Below are 21,050 nucleotides of genomic sequence, written 5' to 3' on the forward strand. Positions count from 1 at the left end.
TTTTTTAGGTGAAATATTACAAATCGCTCTGATTGGCAGTTTCACTTTCAACAGCCAATCAGAGCGATCGTAGCCACGGGGGGGTGAAGCCACCTCCCCTGGGCTAAAGTACAACTCCTCCTGTCCCTGCGGGTGAAATTACAGTTAACCCTTTCACCCGGCCTGCAGGAGCCCATTCCGGCCATGACGCATATGCTGCGTCACAAGTCGGATTGGCACCGACTTTCATGACGCAGCGTATGCTTCAAAGGTCGGGAAGGGGTTAAAATTGGTATACAGGTATTACAATTCTTGCAATAAGAGAAAAATAATATGCAGAACTTGGAATCATCTGACCTATATAATAATTTTTTTTTTACCACTTCCTAGGAAAATCCACACTAATACTAATATATACTATATTCAGGGCCGTATTTAGAGTTTCTGTTGCCTCAGGCACTTTTAGTGCTGCCTCCCCTTTGGTGAGTATGACACTATCGGCATAGACTTTGGCAAGAATTGCTGATGTGAAAGTCGCCTTTTGCAGCAGATCAGGCAGTTTTTCTGCATCTGCCATGTAACAGATCACTTACGGCAACACTGCGTTTGGCCTCATTCATTCCCCATGGGATTTGTGGCACTTGCCGTGATCTGGCAAATGTGGTACCATACCTCCCAACTTTTGAAGAAGGGAAAGAGGTATAAAGTTTGCGGCGCACTACGTGCGCCACGGCGAATTTGGGGCCATGCCTCTGACCACACCCATTTCACAACTAGTCACACCCATATCCACGTCCCAAACACACCCATTTAGCACTGCTGATCACACGGTTTCATATACAATAATTATAAACAAACATAAATATGGCCACACAGTGCTCCATACTGTATAATGGCCACACATGATGCTCCATACTGTATAATGGCCACACATGATGCTCTATACTGTATAATAGCCACACATGATGCTCCATACTGTATAATGGCCACACATGATGCTCCATACTGTATAATGACCGCACATGATGCTCTATACTGTATAATAGCCACACATGATGCTCCATACTGTATAATGGCCACACATGATGCTCCATACTGTATAATGGCCACACATGATGCTCTATACTGTATAATAGCCACACATGATGCTCCATACTGTATAATGGCCACACATGATGCTCCATACTGTATAATGACCGCACATGATGCTCTATACTGTATAATAGCCACACATGATGCTCCATACTGTATAATGGCCACACATGATGCTCCATACTGTATAATGGCCACACATGATGCTCTATACTGTATAATAGCCACACATGATGCTCCATACTGTATAATGGCCACACATGATGCTCCATACTGTATAATGACCGCACATGATGCTCTATACTGTATAATAGCCACACATGATGCTCCATACTGTATAATGGCCACACATGATGCTCCATACTGTATAATGGCCACACATGATGCTCTATACTGTATAATAGCCACACATGATGCTCCATACTGTATAATGGCCACACATGATGCTCCATACTGTATAATGACCGCACATGATGCTCTATACTGTATAATAGCCACACATGATGCTCCATACTGTATAATGGCCACACATGATGCTCCATACTGTATAATGGCCACACATGATGCTCTATACTGTATAATAACCACACATGATGCTCCATACTGTATAATGGCCACACATGATGCTCCATACTGTATAATGGCCCCACATTATGTTCAATGTGGGCAGTCGGACATGAGGTGACCCAGGACTTTAAAAAAAAAAACCTTGCTCAGGTGCCGCCCCCCGCATCGTCCCCGCCCTAGGTACGTGCCCTCACGTGCCTAGTGGCAAATATGGCCCTGACTATATTAACAATATAAAGTAATTATATTATCTTTTATAAGGTGCAATCTTTAATATTGCTTTATAATTCAATGAGCAATCAAATTGGTATAATTGTATTTTAACTACAGTATGTGTTAATAAATTGATTTCTTTTTAAAAAGGTAACTCATCACTAAGCAGTGATTGATATTTTACCAATAGCATTATTGCAAGTGAATTCATGGAAAAGAATACTAACCTATAGAATAAAGGTAAACTGAATAGCTTAGAGTTCCTATCATTTCAATATTGTTTTCTGTGGGTTTGCAACATGTATACGTATGGAAAAGGTTACATAAATGTATCTGACTAGGAGACAAGATAAATAGAGGAATTTGTATGCATATATTTTCTATACATGATGATCCTTCACCAGTTAAGTTCATATTAAAGTTTCACTCCATAAGCATTTATGGAATTATGATTCCTGCAGGCAAGTACCTACAGAGTAGTCTGAGTTTTCCCAGAAATATTGGATATTTTTATACTACTGCCCACAAAACAAAGAGCAGAATTGCTGACATGCTGCAGCATTGCTGGCATATTATTGGTGCCAAAAACTTAATGATGTTATCATAGTTACATAGTTACATAGTTATTAAGGTTGAAGGAAGACTTTAAGTCCATCTAGTTCAACCCATAGCCTAACCTAACATGCTCTAACATGTTGATCCAGAGGAAGGCAAAAAAAACCCATGTGGCAAAGAGTAAGCTCCACCTTGGGGAAAAAAATTCCTTCCCGACTCCACATATGGCAATCAGACTAGTTCCCTGGATCAACGCCCTATCAAGGAATCTAGTGTATATACCCTGTAACATTATACTTTTCCAGAAATGTATCCAGTCCCCTCTTAAATTTAAGTAATGAATCACTCATTACAACATCATACGGCAGAGAGTTCCATAGTCTCACTGCTCTTACAGTAAAGAAACCGCGTCTGTTATTATGCTTAAACCTTTTTTCCTCCAAACGTAGAGGATGCCCCCTTGTCCCTGTTTCAGGTCTATGATTAAAAAGATCATCAGAAAGGTCTTTGTACTGTCCCCTCATATATTTAAACATTAACATAAGATCACCCCTTAGTCTTAGTTTTTCCAAACTAAATAGCCCCAAGTGTAATAACCTATCTTGGTATTGCAGACCCCCCAGTCCTCTAATAACCTTGGTCGCTCTTCTCTGCACCCGCTCCAGTTCAGCTATGTCTTTCTTATACACCGGAGACCAAAACTGTGCACACTGCACAGTATTCTAAGTGTGGTCGAACAAGTGACTTGTATAGAGGTAAAATTATGTTCTCCTCATGAGCATCTATGCCTCTTTTAATGCATCCCATTATTTTATTTGCCTTTGTAGCAGCTGCCTGACACTGGCCACTGAATATGAGTTTGTCATCCACCCATACACCCAGGTCTTTTTCATTGACGGTTTTGCCCAGAGTTTTAGAATTAAGCACATAAATATACATCTTATTACTTCTACCCAAGTGCATGACCTTACATTTATCCCCATTAAAGCTCATTTGCCATTTATCAGCCCAAGCTTCTAGTTTACATAAATCATCCTGTAATATAAAATTGTCCTCCTCTGTATTGATTACCCTGCAGACTTTAGTGTCATCTGCAAATATTGAAATTCTACTCTTAATGCCCCCTACAAGGTCATTAATAAATATGTTAAAAAGAAGGCCCAATACTGACCCCTGTGGTACCCCACTGCTAACCGCTACCCAGTCCGAGTGTGTTCCATTAATAACCACCTTTGTTTCCTATCCCTGAGCCAGCTCTCAACCCACTTACACATATTTTCCCCTATCCCCATTATTCTCATTTTATGTATCAACCTTTTGTGTGGCACTGTATCAAAAGCTTTTGAAAAGTCCATATACACTACATCTACTGGGTTCCTTTGGTCCAGTCCGGAACTTACCTCTTCATAGAAACTGATCAAATTAGTCTGACATGAACGGTCCCTAGTAAACCCATGCTGATACTGGGTCATGAGGTTATTCCTCTTCAGATACTCCAGTATAGCATCCCTTAGAATGCCCTCCAGGATTTTACCCACAGTAGAGGTTAAGCTTACTGGCCTATAATTTCCGAGTTCAGTTTTTGTCCCCTTTTTGAATATTGGCACCACATTTGCTATACGCCAGTCCTGTGGTACAGACCCTGTTATTATGGAGTCTTTAAAGATTAAAAATAATGGTCTATCAATGACTGTACTTAATTCCTGCAGTACTCGAGGGTGTATCCCATCCGGGCCCGGAGATTTGTCAATTTTAGTGATTTTTAGACGCCGCCGCACTTCCTGCTGGGTTAAGCAGGTGACATTTAATGGGGAATTTTTATCACTAGTCCTTTTGTCTGCCATGGGTTTTTTTGTGTAAATACTGATGAAAAAAAGTCATTTAGCATATTGGCTTTTTCCTCATCCTCATCCACCATTTCACCCAGACTATTTTTAAGGGGGCCAACACTATCATTTTTTAGTTTCTTACTATTTATGTAGTTAAAGAATATTTTGGGATTATTTTTACTCTCTCTGGCAATGAGTCTCTCTGTCTCAATCTTTGCTGCCTTGATTTGCTTTTTACAGAATTTATTTAATTTTTTGTATTTATTTAATGCCTCCTCACTACCTACTTCCTTTAATTCTCTAAATGCTTTCTTTTTGTCACTTATTGCGCCCCTTACAGCTCTATTTAGCCATATTGGTTTCCTCCTATTCCTAGTATGTTTATTCCCATACGGTATATACTGTGCACAGGTCCTATCCAGGATGTTAATAAACGTCTCCCATTTTCTTTGTGTATTTTTGTGTCTCAGGATATCGTCCCATTTAATTGCACCAAGATCCTCTCTCATCCGTTGGAAATTTGCCCTCCTGAAGTTTAGTGTCCTTGTAACCCCTCTATTACACATCTTTTTAAAGGATACATGAAAACTTATTATTTTGTGATCGCTATTTCCAAGTAACCCCCAACCCTTATATTTGCTAAGCGGTCTGGCCTGTTGGTTAATATTAGGTCTAGTAGTGCCCCCCTTCTTGTTGGGTTCTGAACCAGTTGTGAATGGTAATTGTCTCTCATAGTTGTCAAAAACCGATTACCTTTGCTGGAACTGCAGGTTTCTTTTCTCCAATCTATTTCAGGGTAGTTGAAGTCCCCCATAATAATGACTTCTCCTTGAGTCGCAGCTTCATCTATTTGCTTTACGAGGATATTCTCCATTGCTTCCATTATTTTTGGAGATTTATAACAAACCCCTATCAGTAATTTATTATTTTTTCCCCCTCCCCATATCTCCACCCACAGGGATTCTACATTTTCATTAAATTCACCTATATTATCACGCCGGATGGGTTTTAAGGATGATTTTACATATAGACACACCCCACCCCCTCGCTTATCTGTACGGTCATTTCTGAACAGACTATAGCCCTGCAAGTTATCAGCCCAGTTATGGCTCTCATCCAGCCACATTTCAGATATCCCCACCATGTCACAATTATGCTCCAACAACATTAGTTCTAATTCGTCCATTTTGTTGGCGAGGCTTCTGGCATTAGTATACATGCACTTGATGTTCCTCTCTGTACCTCTACTCTTAAATTATTAACTGTTCTAACCCCACCCCCCATGCCACCGCCACCCCCAACTTCCTTATTTGTGCCCAGGTCTCTGTCTGCACTATCTTCCCCTCCTATAAATTGAATACCCTCCCCCCCAATCCCTAGTTTAAACAATCCTCCAACCTTCTAGCCATTTTCTCCCCAGCACAGCTGCACCTTCCCCGTTGAGGTGCAGTCCATCCCTAGCGTAGAGCCTGTAGCCAACTGAGAAGTCGGCCCAGTTCTGCAGGAACCCAAACCCCTCCTTCCTACACCAATTCTTGAGCCACTTATTAACCTCCCTAATCTCCCGTTGCCTCTCTGGCGTGGCAAGTGGTACAGGCAGTATTTCGCAGAATACCACGTTGGAGGTCCTTGCTTTCAACTTGCAGCCTAATTCCCTGAAATCACCTTTAAGGACCTTCCACCTACCTCTAACTTTGTCATTTGTGCCTATGTGCACAATGACCGCTGGGTCCTCACCAGCCCCTCCCAGTAATCTGTCCACCCGATCAGCGATGTGTCAGACTCGAGCACCAGGTAGGCAGCACACCGTTCGACGATCCCTGTCTTTGTGACAGATTGCTCTATCTGTTCCCCTAATAATTGAGTCCCCCACTACCAGCACCTGTCTGGCCTGCCCTGCTCTCCTATTTCCCTCCTTACTGGAGCAGTCACTCCCCCGGCTTTCAGAGGACATGCCTGGCTGCAGCAATGCTACCCCTGTACTGGCACCCCCTTCATCTGCCAACTTAGCAAACTTATTGGGGTGTTCCAGATCAGGACTAGCCTCCCTGGCACTCTTCCCTCTACCCCGCTTCCTAACTGTCACCCAGCTTGCTACTTCACCGTCCTGCAGCTCCATGCTACCATCCCCCCCTCATCTATCCCATTGAGCGTCTGCTCCGTGAGCAGAAGACTCCTCTCCATATTGTCAATGGATCTCAGTGTTGCCAGCTGCACATTTAGAGTCAGAATCTGGGTTTCCAAATGCACAACATGCTCACATCTCGCACAGCAGTATGCACCCTCGACCGGCTGATCAAGGATTGCATACATGTGGCAAGATGTGCACTGGATGGCATTAACAATCGTGGAGCACATTTCCTAATGGGGATTGCACCAGACAGAAAAGTTAAATAATAATAAAAAATAAAAAAATAGATACAAAGTATTAATACAAAACAGACAGCAATTCAGTAATTCCTCCCTTGGAAACTCCCTGACTCCAAAGTCACTGAATCACAAGTCACACTTACCGCCGTCCACACTTACGCTCTGGTCACACTCAGCTCGCTCACACTCGCTATGCTGAAGATTTATAGATTTTTTTTTTCTCTAGTTCCCCTCAACAGCAATCCATCTTGCTGTTCAAATGCACTTCCAAAAAAAAAGGAAGACTTTTAAACACGTAGAATAAACCAACTTTATCCTAAAATCATATTTTGCATTTGAATTGTCTAGCAGCACAGATACAGTCCACAATCTCCCTTGATAACAGTTTAACCAGGTCACTTGTCGACCCGTGGATCTGCAGCAGCTGACATACATGCATTGTCTTTACACCACCAGGTGAGCAGTTTTTTGTCGAAAACGCACATTGTAATACATGGATAAGACTCTATTTGAGCTCCCTGTTTTCTTACAGTTTGAACCATAATGTTGTGACATTTTTGCATTGCCGGTATCAATCACTTACATAGGAGCTATTGATTGTAGGAAAGGTGAAGGGCTTTTTTTCTCAGGGGGCAAAGTGACCGTTAATATTATACTCAGGTTAAACAGTGGTGGCTAATAATATATACAAGAGGTATACTAGTGGGTAAAATGGCAATAAACAATTTAGAGGGAACACTGGGAGCCAATATTATATTCAAGGGGATGTTGACGAGTAATATAATATTTTGGGGGCACAGTAATATGTGCTGTATGTGTTTTTCATGGACCCATAGATTTGTATTGACCCTTGTCATCCATGTCAGTGTGAAAATATGGACATGTGCCTAGCGCCATAGGTTGGAATGGATATGTGCGGTATCCGTGAATATAATGCATATGACACATAATGGAAACATGGTCGTGTGAAGGCGGCCTTAGTCACCAAGCATCGTTATATGCAAAACTACCTTAAAACCTGGCCCAATACATGCTGGTATAGAGAGAGCATATAACTTATTGTCCAAAGACACCCCAATTTTTAAGGTATCAGATTATTAGGTACAAAATTACTGATGCGAGCTTCATGATTACAGTCTGTGTGAAAATGCCTTGGGTTATAAGAGCTATTTTATTTTCTAAGTTATCAGCAACTTAAATGACAGCACAAATGCATAAACTGGGTTAATAAACGGTGAGGACACAACTTGAAAAACATCAAATTATTTCTCCGCTACCAAGAGTCTCATAGCTTCTACTCTCTAATAAGGACGCTAAAGGAAGATTGATTTTCCATCTTGTTTGCCTCTCACCTTAATGATAAGATAATCAGACTATGTAAATTCTCTGTATGTCAAATGAGCAACTGGAAATAAAAACACGAGCAGTTCGGCAAAGAGATAAGGTAGAAAAAGGTCAATTAATATTAATATCCATGGCAACTTTTAGATTCTATAAATGTTGTAAGGAAACTGCGAACATTGACTGATAATGTGATAAGAAAAACAATTTCTAAAGCTGAGACAAAACGGTGATTTTGTGAATGTGCTTTAGAGAAGTATGAAAACTGAATACTTAAATTCCTTTTCTCATTTGGGAGCAAGCCTGAGAGTTATTTCCATTTTGATAATGTAGGCTTTAAAGAAAAGTGAATTAACATTAGCAAGAAATGTTCTGCTGCATATCATTATCTCATGAAGTGTTTTAGTTCCATATATGCAGGAAGCAAAGACATTACATGCAGGAGAACCATTTTGTGACAAGTAGCATGCATAGTAGCATTTTTCTGTGCCCAATATAGAGGGAAGTGCCCCAAATGTGCGTGTGCATACATTTGCATGTTTTTTTTTAAATTAGTATTTGTATGCAAATATACAGTATATCTGTTATGGTTTGTGGATCGCACCAAATGTAAATTATGAGAAGGTGCGGTATCAACCCGTGGTCCACCGTGCAGTGAAGGAGAAAACCGCAGCTAGAGAACAATGGCGAAGCATAGACGTGAGTAGGCACCGTAAACACACCGAGTTAAACGTCACTCGGTGTGAACAGAGTGCAACGTGCCTCACTCTGTTGATGTACAGAGCAGTACAAAAGCTGAGAGCACTCAAAGCTATGCCCTGTTAGATGTCACAGGAGCATAGAGGAATTGAGGCTAGTTGGGGTCCCTATAACTCTCCCTCCACTATGCTGGTGATTGAACCTGCTCTAACACTCAGTGGCTTTTGAGCACTGCGCCTGAGAATGCCCAATGTAGATTCTAGGTTCAAGCGGGGAGTTCCCACCCTACACTGCCTGTCTAGAAATGCATCTGTGGTGCTAATAGCGGCACACGTGCATACAGGGTAACTGTCCCACCTACACACACACAAAGCAAATCCACATGATCTTAGAGCACCGACGGGAGCACCAAAGATCTTTTTATAGACTGTGCCAATCAGACAGGACCTTGCTTGCTGGCCAATCCAGAGCCCTCACAGGACCTGAGCAGCTGACGACCGACCACCAATGAGAGGTCACCACCTCACAGGCATGCTCAGTAGAGCGAATCCTAGACTTCTCCAGGAATGGCTGCTTGCTGCTGTCTATTGTTAGTTACCATAGCTGAACCTGGAGAGGCAGCGGTAACAATGCGCACAGCCCAAGTCGGAGCAAGACGCTGAGACCGAATTTTTTGCTGAGTAGCATCTACTGCGGTCGAGACTGAATGGGAGACCTCAGGAAAAGATAGGGCTTGGGATCCATCCTGTGAAGAGAGAGAATCCCAGTGCCTAACAATATCCTACTATATAATTGTCTAAGGGTCACTTACGTCTGTCTTTCTGTCATGGATATTCATTGGTCGCGGCCTCTGTCTGCTATGGAATCCAAGTTGCTGACTGGTCGTGGCAAAACGCCCACAACCATTGCCACGACCAATCAGCGATGGCCACAGTCCGGCGGCAATATGGCCGCTCTTTCCTCCCCGCAGTCAGTGCCCGCTCCATACTCCCCTCCAGTCAGCCCTCACACAGGGTTAATGCCAGCATTACCGGAGTGCGGTGTAACGCACTCCGGTTATGCAGCTATTAACCCTGTGTGACCAAGTTTTTACTATTGATGCTGCATATGCAGCATCAATAGTAAAATGATCTAATGTTACAAGTAATAATAATAATAAAAAAAGTTATTCTCACCCTCCGACGTCGCGTCCTCCGGCAGCTTCCGGTGCTAAGGATGCTATGGGAAAAGGACCTGCCATGATGTCACGGTCATGTGACCGCGACTTCATCATAGGTCCTGCGCGAGAAGGACCTGCAATGACGTCACGGTCATGTGACCGCGATGTCATCACAGATCCTGCTCTCATAGTCATACCAACCCTGGGACCGGAAGCTGCCGCATGCACCGTACACATGAGCCAGGACTAAGGTGAGTTATTTTTTATTTTATCTCACTGGCCAATATACTGCATTACTGGGCAATATACTACATGGCTGACCAATATACTACATACTACGTGGCTGTGCAATATACTATGTGGCTGGGCAATATACTACGTAGCTGACCAATATACTACATACTATGTGGCTGTGCAATATACTACGTGGCTGGGCAATATACTACGTTGCTGGGCAATATAATACGTTGCTGGGCAATATACTACATGGCTGGGAAATATACTACGTGACTGACCAATATACTACATAGCTGGACAATATACTACGTGGACATGCATATTCTAGAATAACCGATGCATTAGAATCGGGCCACCATCTAGTCTATATATATATAATCCCCACACATGAATTCCACATAAATAATGCCCTTGCTGATTTAATTCTACACATGTCTGTGTGTATATTTATATATACTACCCCCTCTGATGTTTCCCCACATATATAATACTACAGCATGGTTGATGTGGAAGGGAGATAAAGAAATGTCCAATCAATTGCTGAAAAACATACTCAGCTAGGATGGGAGAAATGAACAATGAACCTTAGACAGTGGATGGGGAAAAATACAATATACTGGTGACATCATCTTCCACACCTGCGACAGGACACTGCCCTCTCTTGGTCTGGACTTAAATTTCTGAGACACACATATGCCCTGCCCTCTTACTCCACCGGCACCATAATTGTGTGTCTGAATGTGTGGTATTGTACTATTTTTGTTTTAGTGTTGCAGTATCAATATATATATATATATATATATACCGTATATTGATATGGCAACACTAATACAGAGATAGCACAATACCACACATTCAGACCCACAATAACTGAATATATAGTCGCCAGCTTGGGTAAAAATATATATATATATATTTCAAAGATTTCCCTATTTTTCGTACTGACTGACCTTCATTTCTTAAAGTAATGATGGTCGCTCGTTTTTTTTTTTACTTAGCTGCTTTTTTCTTGCCATAATATAAATTCTAACAGTCTATTCAGTAGGACTATCAGCTGTGTATCCACCAGACTTCTGCACAACACAACTGATGATCCCAGCCCCATTTATAAGGCAAGAAATCCCAGTTATTAAACCTGACAGGGGACATTTGTGAAGTGAAAACCATTTCTGGTGACTAGCTCTTGAAGCTCATAAAGAGAATGCCAAGAGTGTGCAAAGCAGTCATCAAAGCAAAAGTTGGCTACTTTGAAGAACCTAGAATATAAGACATGTTGTTGTTTCACACTTTTTTGTTAAATATATAATTCCACATGTGTTAATTCATAGTTTTGATGCCTTCAGTGTGAATGTACAATTTTCATATGATGTCCTGTCTGTATCCTGATGTCTTGCCTGCATCCTGATGTCCTCATGTACCCTGATGTCCTGCCTGCATCCTGATGTCCAGCTTATGTGTGCCTCGGTGATCCATTGGTGCCTTGGGGTCCACTGGGTGGTATCCTTCTGGAGGTGTGGAACCGGGAGCCTGAAATCGTCATGTTTTGTTTATGTACTGTGTGACTTTACTTTAGTAAACTTTACTTTCTCTATACATGACTTTGTGCGGTGTAATCAAGTCCTACATGTCTCTTTCCTTGTCCACATGCTCAGCTGCCACAGAACCCTGGTCTCTGCCCTCCCCTAGTTCGGGTAGGCCCGGGTCCCCCTCTGTGGTATAAAGGGTTTGTATTGCGTCCCCGGGGGATGTGCACCCCATGCCTTCTGAGGTCGGTCGGCTTGGGGACATCTATGGGGCTGGGCCGCATTAGCGGCTGCAGCTGATCGTGATAAGTGGTAAGTGAAAAAACACTGTCTACCTCAGGGTCCACCTGGAGTAGAATCGTAGAAAAGAAGGAAAATTGTACCTGAGGGTCTGGGTAACTTCCTCGACCGTTACCCAGACCTAGATATTTCCTGACGGCTTGACAGATGAAGGACAAGAAGGACAGTCCATTTTCCAGTGTCCCCTGGAAATCCCTCTATATCCTAGCAAAGGTTACACGTCATCGGCTGCTGAATCCATGGAGGTAGGAGCCATTTCATTCAAGGAGAAGGAGAGGAGGCACCGCCGGGATAATCAGCTGTGTTTCTGCTGTGGATAGCTTTAAAGACGGTAATACAATTGCTGGCTTTTGCTATCTCCTTTGTTATGAACAGGTGATTCAGAACCACAATAGACCTAGTGGTTAAGAGCACACAAAGTGACCTGATAGTTACTAACATAGGACGAGCTCTGAGACGTGGGAACTCTGCTGACCGCAATCCCTAATCCTATCATATCACACTAGAGGTAGCCGTGGATTGCGCCTAACGCTCCCTATGCAACTCGGCACAGCCTGAGAAACTAACTAGCCCTGAAGATAGAAAAATAAGCCTACCTTGCCTCAAAGAAATTCCCCAAAGGAAAAGGCAGCCCCCCACATATAATGACTGTGTGTTAAGATGAAAATACAAACACAGAGATGAAATAGATTTTAGCAAAGTGAGGCCCGACTTACTGAATAGACCGAGGATAGGAAAGATAGCTTTGCGGTCAGTACAAAAACCTACAAACAACCACGCAGAGGGGTAAAAAGGCCCTCCGCACCGACTAACGGTACGGAGGTGCTCCCTCTGCATCTCAGAGCTTCCAGCAAGCAAGAAAAACCAATATAGCAAGCTGGACAGAAAATATAGCAAACAAAAGTAACACAAGTGTTACGTACGCTGCGCACGCTGCGCATACTTACCCGGCTTCTCCCGTCCCTCTGCGCACTCGCGTTCCTGTCCAGTGCCGCTCTGCTTCCTCCTTTGCCGGCTCACGGCGTCCGGTCCCTCTGCGCATGCGCGGTCGCGTCTCCTCCATCGCAGAGCCTTCTGGGAGGTCGCGACCCGGTGGCTCCGCCCCAACATGGCGGCGCCCATCGGGTATTTCTTCCCGGCGTCTCCCTAGGTAAGACGCCTTTGCTTTGTAGGTGCACTGTCTGCCGTCAGTGTCCCTATGCCCTAGGCTCCCCTGCACCAGTGTCTTCTCTCAGCCCAGTCTTTACTTTGTCTTAGTGTCCTGCCAGCCCGTGTTCCTGCTGTGTCTTGCCTGTCCGTGTTCCTGCTGTGTCCTGCCTGTCCGTGTTCCTGCTGTATCCTGCCAGTCCGTGTTCCTGCTGTGTCCTGCCTGTCCGTGTTCCTGCTGTGTCCTGCCTGTCCGTGTTCCTGCTGTATCCTGCCAGTCCGTGTTCCTGCTGTGTCCTGCCTGTCCGTGTTCCTGCTGTATCCTGCCAGTCCGTGTTCCTGCTGTATCCTGCCAGTCCGTGTTCCTGTTGTATACTGCCAGTCCGTGTTCCTGCTGTATCCTGCCAGTCCGTGTTCCTGCTGTATCCTGCCAGTCCGTGTTCCTGCTGTATCCTGCTAGTCCGTGTTCCTGCTGTGTTCTGCCAGCCCGTGTTCCTGCTGAGTCCTTCCGGTCTGTGTTCCTGCTAAGTCCTGCCAGTCCGTGTTCCTGCTGTGTTCTGCCGTTCCGTGTTCCAGTCATTTTCAGTTAAGTCTTGTTTTCCTATTATTCCCTGCCATCCTTTTAGCCTTTGGTTTCCTTCTTTATCTTGGGTCGCCCCTTTGGCTCTAGCTGTTGTGTCTCCATTCCCCCGAGGTCCTGCTCCTAACACTCCCTGTATAGGGGGTGATTCCATCTGGTCCGCTCGACCCCGGGGGCTCTAGAGTCACAACCCAGAGGGTCCACTCTTGGATTTCTGCCCGAGTACTTACAACAAGCAGAACTTAGCTTATGCAGGGCAGACAGGCCACAAGAACGATCCAGGAGAGAGCCAGACCAATACTGGAACATTGACTGGAGGCCAGGAACAAAGAACTAGGTGGAGTTAAATAGAGCAGCACCTAACGACTTAACCTCGTCACCTGAGGAAGGAAACTCAGAAGCCGCAGCCCCACTCACATCCACCAGCGGAAGCTCATAGACAGAACCAGCCGAAGTACCACTCATGACCACAGGAGGGAGCTTGACGACAGAATTCACAACAGTACCCCCCCTTGAGGAGGGGTCACCGAACCCTCACCAGAGCCCCCAGGCCGACCAGGATGGGCCAAATGAAAGGCACGAACCAGATCGGCAGCATGAACATCAGAGGCAAAGACCCAGGAATTATCTTCCTGACCATAACCCTTCCACTTAACCAGGTACTGAAGTTTCCGTCTCGAAGTACGAGAATCCAAAATCTTCTCCACTATAAACTCCAACTCCCCCTCAACCAAAACCGGGGCAGGAGGATCAACGGATGGAACCACAGGTGCCACGTATCTCCGCAACAATGACCTATGGAATACGTTATGGATGGAAAAAGAAGCTGGAAGGGTCAAACGAAAAGACACAGGATTAAGAACCTCAGAAATCCTATACGGACCAATGAAACGAGGCTTAAACTTAGGAGAGGAAACTTTCATAGGAATATAATGAGATGACAACCAAACCAAATCCCCAACACGAAGTCGGGGACCCACACAGCGCCTGCGGTTAGCGAAACGTTGAGCCTTCTCCTGAGACAATGTCAAATTGTCCACCACATGAGTCCAAATCTGCTGCAACCTATCCACCACAGTATCCACACCAGGACAGTCAGAAGACTCAACCTGCCCTGAAGAGAAACGAGGATGGAAACCAGAATTGCAGAAAAACGGCGAAACCAAAGTAGCCGAGCTGGCCCGATTATTAAGGGCGAACTCAGCCAAAGGCAAAAAAGACACCCAATCATCCTGATCGGCAGAAACAAAACATCACAGATATTTTTCCAAGGTCTGATTGGTTCGTTCAGTCTGGCCATTTGTCTGAGGATGGAAAGCCGAGGAAAAAGACAAATCAATGCCCATCCTAGCACAAAAGGCTCGCCAAAACCTCGAAACAAACTGGGAACCTCTTTCAGAAACGATGTTCTCCGGAGTGCCATGTAAACGAACCACATGCTGGAAGAACAATGGTACCAAATCAGAGGAGGAAGACAATTTAGACAAGGGTACCAAATGGACCATCTTCGAGAAGCGATCACAAACAACCCAAATGACCGACATTTTTTGAGAGACGGGGAGATCCGAAATAAAATCCATAGAGATATGTGTCCAGGGCCTCTTCGGGACTGGCAAGGGCAAAAGCAACCCACTGGCACGAGAACAGCAGGGCTTAGTCCGAGCACAAATCCCAAAGGACTGCACAAATGAACGCACATCCCGCAACAGAGACGGCCACCAAAAGGATCTAGCCACCAAATCTCTGCTACCAAAGATTCCAGGATGACCAGCCAACACCGAACCATGAACCTCAGAGATAACTCTACTCGTCCATTTATCAGGGACAGTTTCTCCGCTGGACAACGGTCAGATCTATTAGCCTGAAATTTTTGCAGCACCCGCCGCAAATCAGGGGAGATGGCAGACAAAATTACCCCCTCCTTGAGAACACCCGCCGGCTCAGACAAACCCGGAGATTCGGGCACAAAACTCCTAGACAGGGCATCCGCCTTCACATTTTTAGAGCCCGGAAGGTACGAAACCACAAAGTCAAAACGGGAGAAAAACAGCGACCAACGAGCCTGTCTAGGATTCAACCGTTTGGCAGACTCGAGATAAGTCAAGTTCTTATGATCAGTCAAGACCACCATGCGATGCTTAGCTCCTTCAAACCAATGACGCCACTCCTCGAATGCCCACTTCATGGCCAGCAACTCTCGATTGCCAACATCATAATTATGCTCAGCAGGCGAAAACTTCCTGGAAAAGAAGGCGCATGGTTTCATCACCGAGCCATCAGAACTTCTTTGCGACAAAACAGCCCCTGCTCCAATCTCAGAAGCATCAACCTCGACCTGGAACGGGAGCGAAATATCTGGTTGACACAACACAGGGGCAGAAGAAAAACGACGCTTCAACTCTTGAAAAGCTTCAACAGCAGCAGAAGACCAATTGACCACATCAGCACCCTTCTTGGTTAAATCAGTCAACGGTTTAGCAATACTAGAAAAATTATTGATGAAGCGACGATAAAAATTAGCAAAGCCCAGGAACATTTGCAGACTCTTCAGAGATGTCGGCTGAGTCCAATCATAAATGGCCTGAACTTCAACAGGGTCCATCTCGATAGTAGAAGGGGAAAAAATGAAACCCAAAAATGAAACCTTCTGAACACCAAAGAGACACTTTGACCCCTTTACAAACAAAGAATTAGCACGCAGGACCTGGAACACCATTCTGACCTGCCTCACGTGAGACTCCCAATCATCCGAGAAGACCAAAATATCATCCAAGTATACAATCAGGAATTTATCCAGGTACTCTCGGAAGATGTCATGCATAAAGGACTGAAACACTGATGGAGCATTAGAAAGCCCGAATGGCATAACCAGGTACTCAAAATGGCCCTCGGGCATATTAAATGCTGTTTTCCATTCATCGCCCTGTTTAATGCGCACAAGATTATACGCACCACGAAGATCTATCTTGGTGAACCAACTAGCCCCCTTAATCCGAGCAAACAAATCAGACAGCAGCGGCAAGGGGTACTGAAATTTGACCGTGATTTTATTTAGAAGGCGGTAATCAATACAAGGTCTCAGCGAACCATCCTTCTTGGCCACAAAAAAGAACCCTGCTCCCAATGGTGACGACGACGGGCGAATATGACCCTTTTCCAAGGATTCCTTTACGTAACTCCGCATAGCGGCGTGCTCAGGCACAGACAAAATAAACAGTCGACCTTTAGGAAACTTACTACCAGAAATCAAATCGATAGCACAATCACAATCCCTATGCGGAGGTAGGGCACTGGACTTGGGCTCATCAAATACATCCCGGTAATCCGACAAGAACTCTGGGACCTCAGAAGGGGTGGATGATGAAATAGACAGAAATGGAACATCACCATGTACCCCCTGACAACCCCAGCTGGACACAGACATTGATTTCCAATCCAATACTGGGTTATGGACTTGTAGCCATGGCAACCCCAACACGACCACATCATGCAGATTATGCAACACCAAAAAGCGAATATCCTCCTGATGCGCAGGAGCCATGCACATGGTCAGCTGGGTCCAGGACTGAGGCTTATTCTTGGCCAAAGGCGTAGCATCAATTCCTCTCAATGGAATAGGATACTGCAAGGGCTCCAAGAAAAACCCACAGCGCCTAGCATACTCCAAGTCCATCAAATTCAGGGCAGCGCCTGAATCCACTAATGCCATGACAGAATAGGATGACAAAGAGCAGATCAAAGTAACGGACAAAAGAAATTTCGACTGTACCGTACCAATGGTGGCAGAGCTAGCGAACCGCTTAGTGCGCTTAGGACAATCGGAGATAGCATGAGTGGAATCACCACAGTAAAAACACAGCCCATTCCGTCGTCTGTGTTCTTGCCGTTCAGCTCTGGTCAAAGTCCTATTGCATTGCATAGGCTCAGGTTTATGCTCAGATAATACCGCCAAATGGTGCACAGTTTTACGCTCACGTAAGCATCGATCGATCTGAATGGCCAAAGACATAGACTCATTCAGGCCAGCAGGCATAGGAAATCCCACCATGACATCCTTAAGGGCTTCAGAGAGACCCTTTCTGAAAATTGCTGCCAGAGCACATTCATTCCATTGAGTGAGCACAGACCACTTCCTAAATTTCTGACAATATATCTCTACCTCATCCTGACCCTGACACAGAGCCAGCAAGATTTTCTCTGCCTGATCCACTGAATTAGGTTCATCATAAAGCAACCCGAGCGCCAGAAAAAACGCATCAATATCACATAATGCAGGATCTCCTGGCGCAAGGGAAAATGCCCAGTCTTGAGGGTCGCCACGTAATAAAGAAATAATGATCTTTACTTGTTGAACTGGGTCACCAGAGGAGCGGGGTTTCAAAGCCAGAAATAGTTTACAATTATTTTTGAAATTCAGAAACTTAGCTCTATCTCCAGAAAATAACTCAGGAATAGGAACTTTAGGTTCTAACATAGGATTCTGAACCACTAAATCTTGAATGTTCTGAACACTTATAGCGAGATTATCCATCAAAGAGGACAGACCTTGAATGTCCATGTCTACACCTGTGTTCTGAACCACCCTGATGTAAAGGGGAAAAGAAAGACAAAACACAGTGCAAAGAAAAAAAAAATGGTCTCAGAACTTCTCTTTTCCCTCTATTGAGAAGCATTAGTACTTTGGGCCTCCAGTACTGTTATGAACAGGTGATTCAGAACCACAATGGACCTAGTGGTTAAGAGCACACAAAGTGACCTGATCGTTACTAACATAGGACGAGCTCTGAGACGTGGGAACTCTGCTGACCGCAATCCCTAATCCTATCATACCACACTAGAGGTAGCCGTGGATTGCGCCTAACGCTCCCTATGCAACTCGGCACAGCCTGAGAAACTAACTAGCCCTGAAGATAGAAAAATAAGCCTACCTTGCCTCAGAGAAATTCCCCAAAGGAAAAGGCAGCCCCCCACATATAATGACTGTGAGTTAAGATGAAAATACAAACACAGAGATGAAATAGATTTTAGCAAAGTGAGGCCCGACTTACTGAATAGACCGAGGATAGGAAAGATAGCTTTGCGGTCAGCACAAAAACCTACAAACAACCACGCAGAGGGGCAAAAAGACCCTCCGCACCGACTAACGGTACGGAGGTGCTCCCTCTGCTTCTCAGAGCTTCCAGCAAGCAAGAAAAACCAATATAGCAAGCTGGACAGAAAATATAGTAAACAAAAGTAACACAAGCAGAACTTAGCTTATGCAGGGCAGACAGGCCACAAGAACGATCCAGGAGAGAGCCAGACCAATACTGGAACATTGACTGGAGGCCAGGAACAAAGAACTAGGTGGAGTTAAATAGAGCAGCACCTAACGACTTAACCTCGTCACCTGAGGAAGGAAACTCAGAAGCCGCAGCCCCACTCACATCCACCAGCGGAAGCTCATAGACAGAACCAGCCGAAGTACCACTCATGACCACAGGAGGGAGCTTGACCACAGAATTCACAACACTCCTTATCAAATCCAACAGGATATAAGACATGGTTTACATACAGTAAACCATTTCATATCCCTTATTTTTTTTACATATTCCTCACTAATAATGTTAGTAGAGTGTGTGTGCAAAATTTGGGGTCTCTAGCTGTTAAAATAAAGGGTTAAATCGAGGAAAAAACTGACGTTGGCTCCTGCGCAAATTTCTCTGCCAGAGTGGGAAAGCCAGTGACTGAGGACAGATATTAATAGCCTAGAGAGGGACCTTGGTTATTAGCCCCCCTGGCTAAAAACATCTGCCCCCAGCCACCCCAGAAAAAGCACATCTGTAAGATGCACCTATTTTGGCACTTAGCCTCTCTCTTCCCACTCCTGAGCAGTGGTGAGATAAGGGGTAATAAAGGGTTAATGTCACCTTGTTAATGTAAGGTGACATTAAGCCTGGTTAATAATGGAGAGATGTCAATAAGACAACTATCCATTATTGATCCAATAGTAGTAAAGGGTTAATAATACACCCACACATTAAGAATAAAGTATTTTAATGAAATAAATACTCACATGGGGTTGTAAAATCTTTATTGTATGCTTAATCCACCTGAAGACCCCTGTTCTGTAAAAGAAAAAAAGAAAAAAGCAACAATATCCCATACCTTTCCTGCGTGCAGTCAAGTCTCACGCTGTAAATCCACATAAAGGGGTTAAATAATTTTACAACCAAGAGCCTGCTAATGCAGCTGTTGCTCCTCATTGTAAAAACTGGGGAATGAATGTAATGCAGGGGAAGGTAGCATCATAGACTAGTGGTGCTGCGCCCCCTGCTGGCAAAAACTCATATGAACTCTAGCATGGGAAAAATTCCCACGCTAGAGTTCATATGAGTTTATGCCAGCAGGGGGCGCAGCTCCGCAAGTCTGTGATGCTACGTTCCCCTGCATGACTGCATGCCAGAAAGGTATGGGATATTGTTGTTTTTTCTTTTGTTTCTTAATTAAATATATATATACTAGATTGTGGCCCGATTCTAACGCATCGGGTTTTCTAGAATATGTATGTATGTCCCCGTAGTATATGGACAATGATGATTCCAGAATTCGCGGCAGACTGTGCCCGTCGCTGATTGGTCGAGGCAACCTTTAGGACATCATCGTCGCCATGGCAACCATTATGACATCTATGTCGATACTGTGCCCGTTGCTGATTGGTCGAGGCCTGGCGGCCTCGACCAATCAGACGCGGGATATCTACGTCCTTTATGACATCATCGTCGCTGTGCCCGTCGCTGATTGGTCTAGGCCTGGCGGCCTCGACCAATCAGAGACGCGGGATTTCTACGTCGATGCTGTGCCCGTCGCTGATTGGTCGAGGCCTGGTGGCCTCGACCAATCAGAGAGGCGGGATTTCCAGGACAGACAGACAGACAGAAAGACAGACAGACAGAAAGACAGACAGACGGAAAAACCCTTAGGCAATTATATATATATATATATATATATATATATATATATATACTAGACTGTGGCCCGATTCTAACGCATCGGGTATTCTAGAATATGCATGTCCCCGTAGTATATGGACAATGATGATTCCAGAATTCGCGGCAGACTGTGCCCGTCGCTGATTGGTCGAGGCAACCTTTATGACATCATCGTCGCCATGGCAACCATTATGACATCTACGTCGATACTGTGCCCGTCGCTGAATCAGAGACACAGGATGTCTACGTCCTTTATGACAACATCGTCGCTGTGCCCGTTGCTGATTGGTCGAGGCCTGGCGGCCTCGACCAATCAGCGACTCGGGATGTCTACGTCCTTTATGACATCATCATTGCTGTGCCCGTCGCCTGGCAGCCTCGACCAATCAGAAACCCGGGATTTCCAGGACAGACAGACAGAAAGACAGACAGACAGACGGAAAAACCCTTAGATAATTATATATATACTAGATTGTGGCCCGATTCTAA

This window comes from Ranitomeya imitator, chromosome 4, assembly GCF_032444005.1.
Source record: "Ranitomeya imitator isolate aRanImi1 chromosome 4, aRanImi1.pri, whole genome shotgun sequence".
Taxonomy (NCBI): Eukaryota; Metazoa; Chordata; class Amphibia; order Anura; family Dendrobatidae; genus Ranitomeya; species Ranitomeya imitator.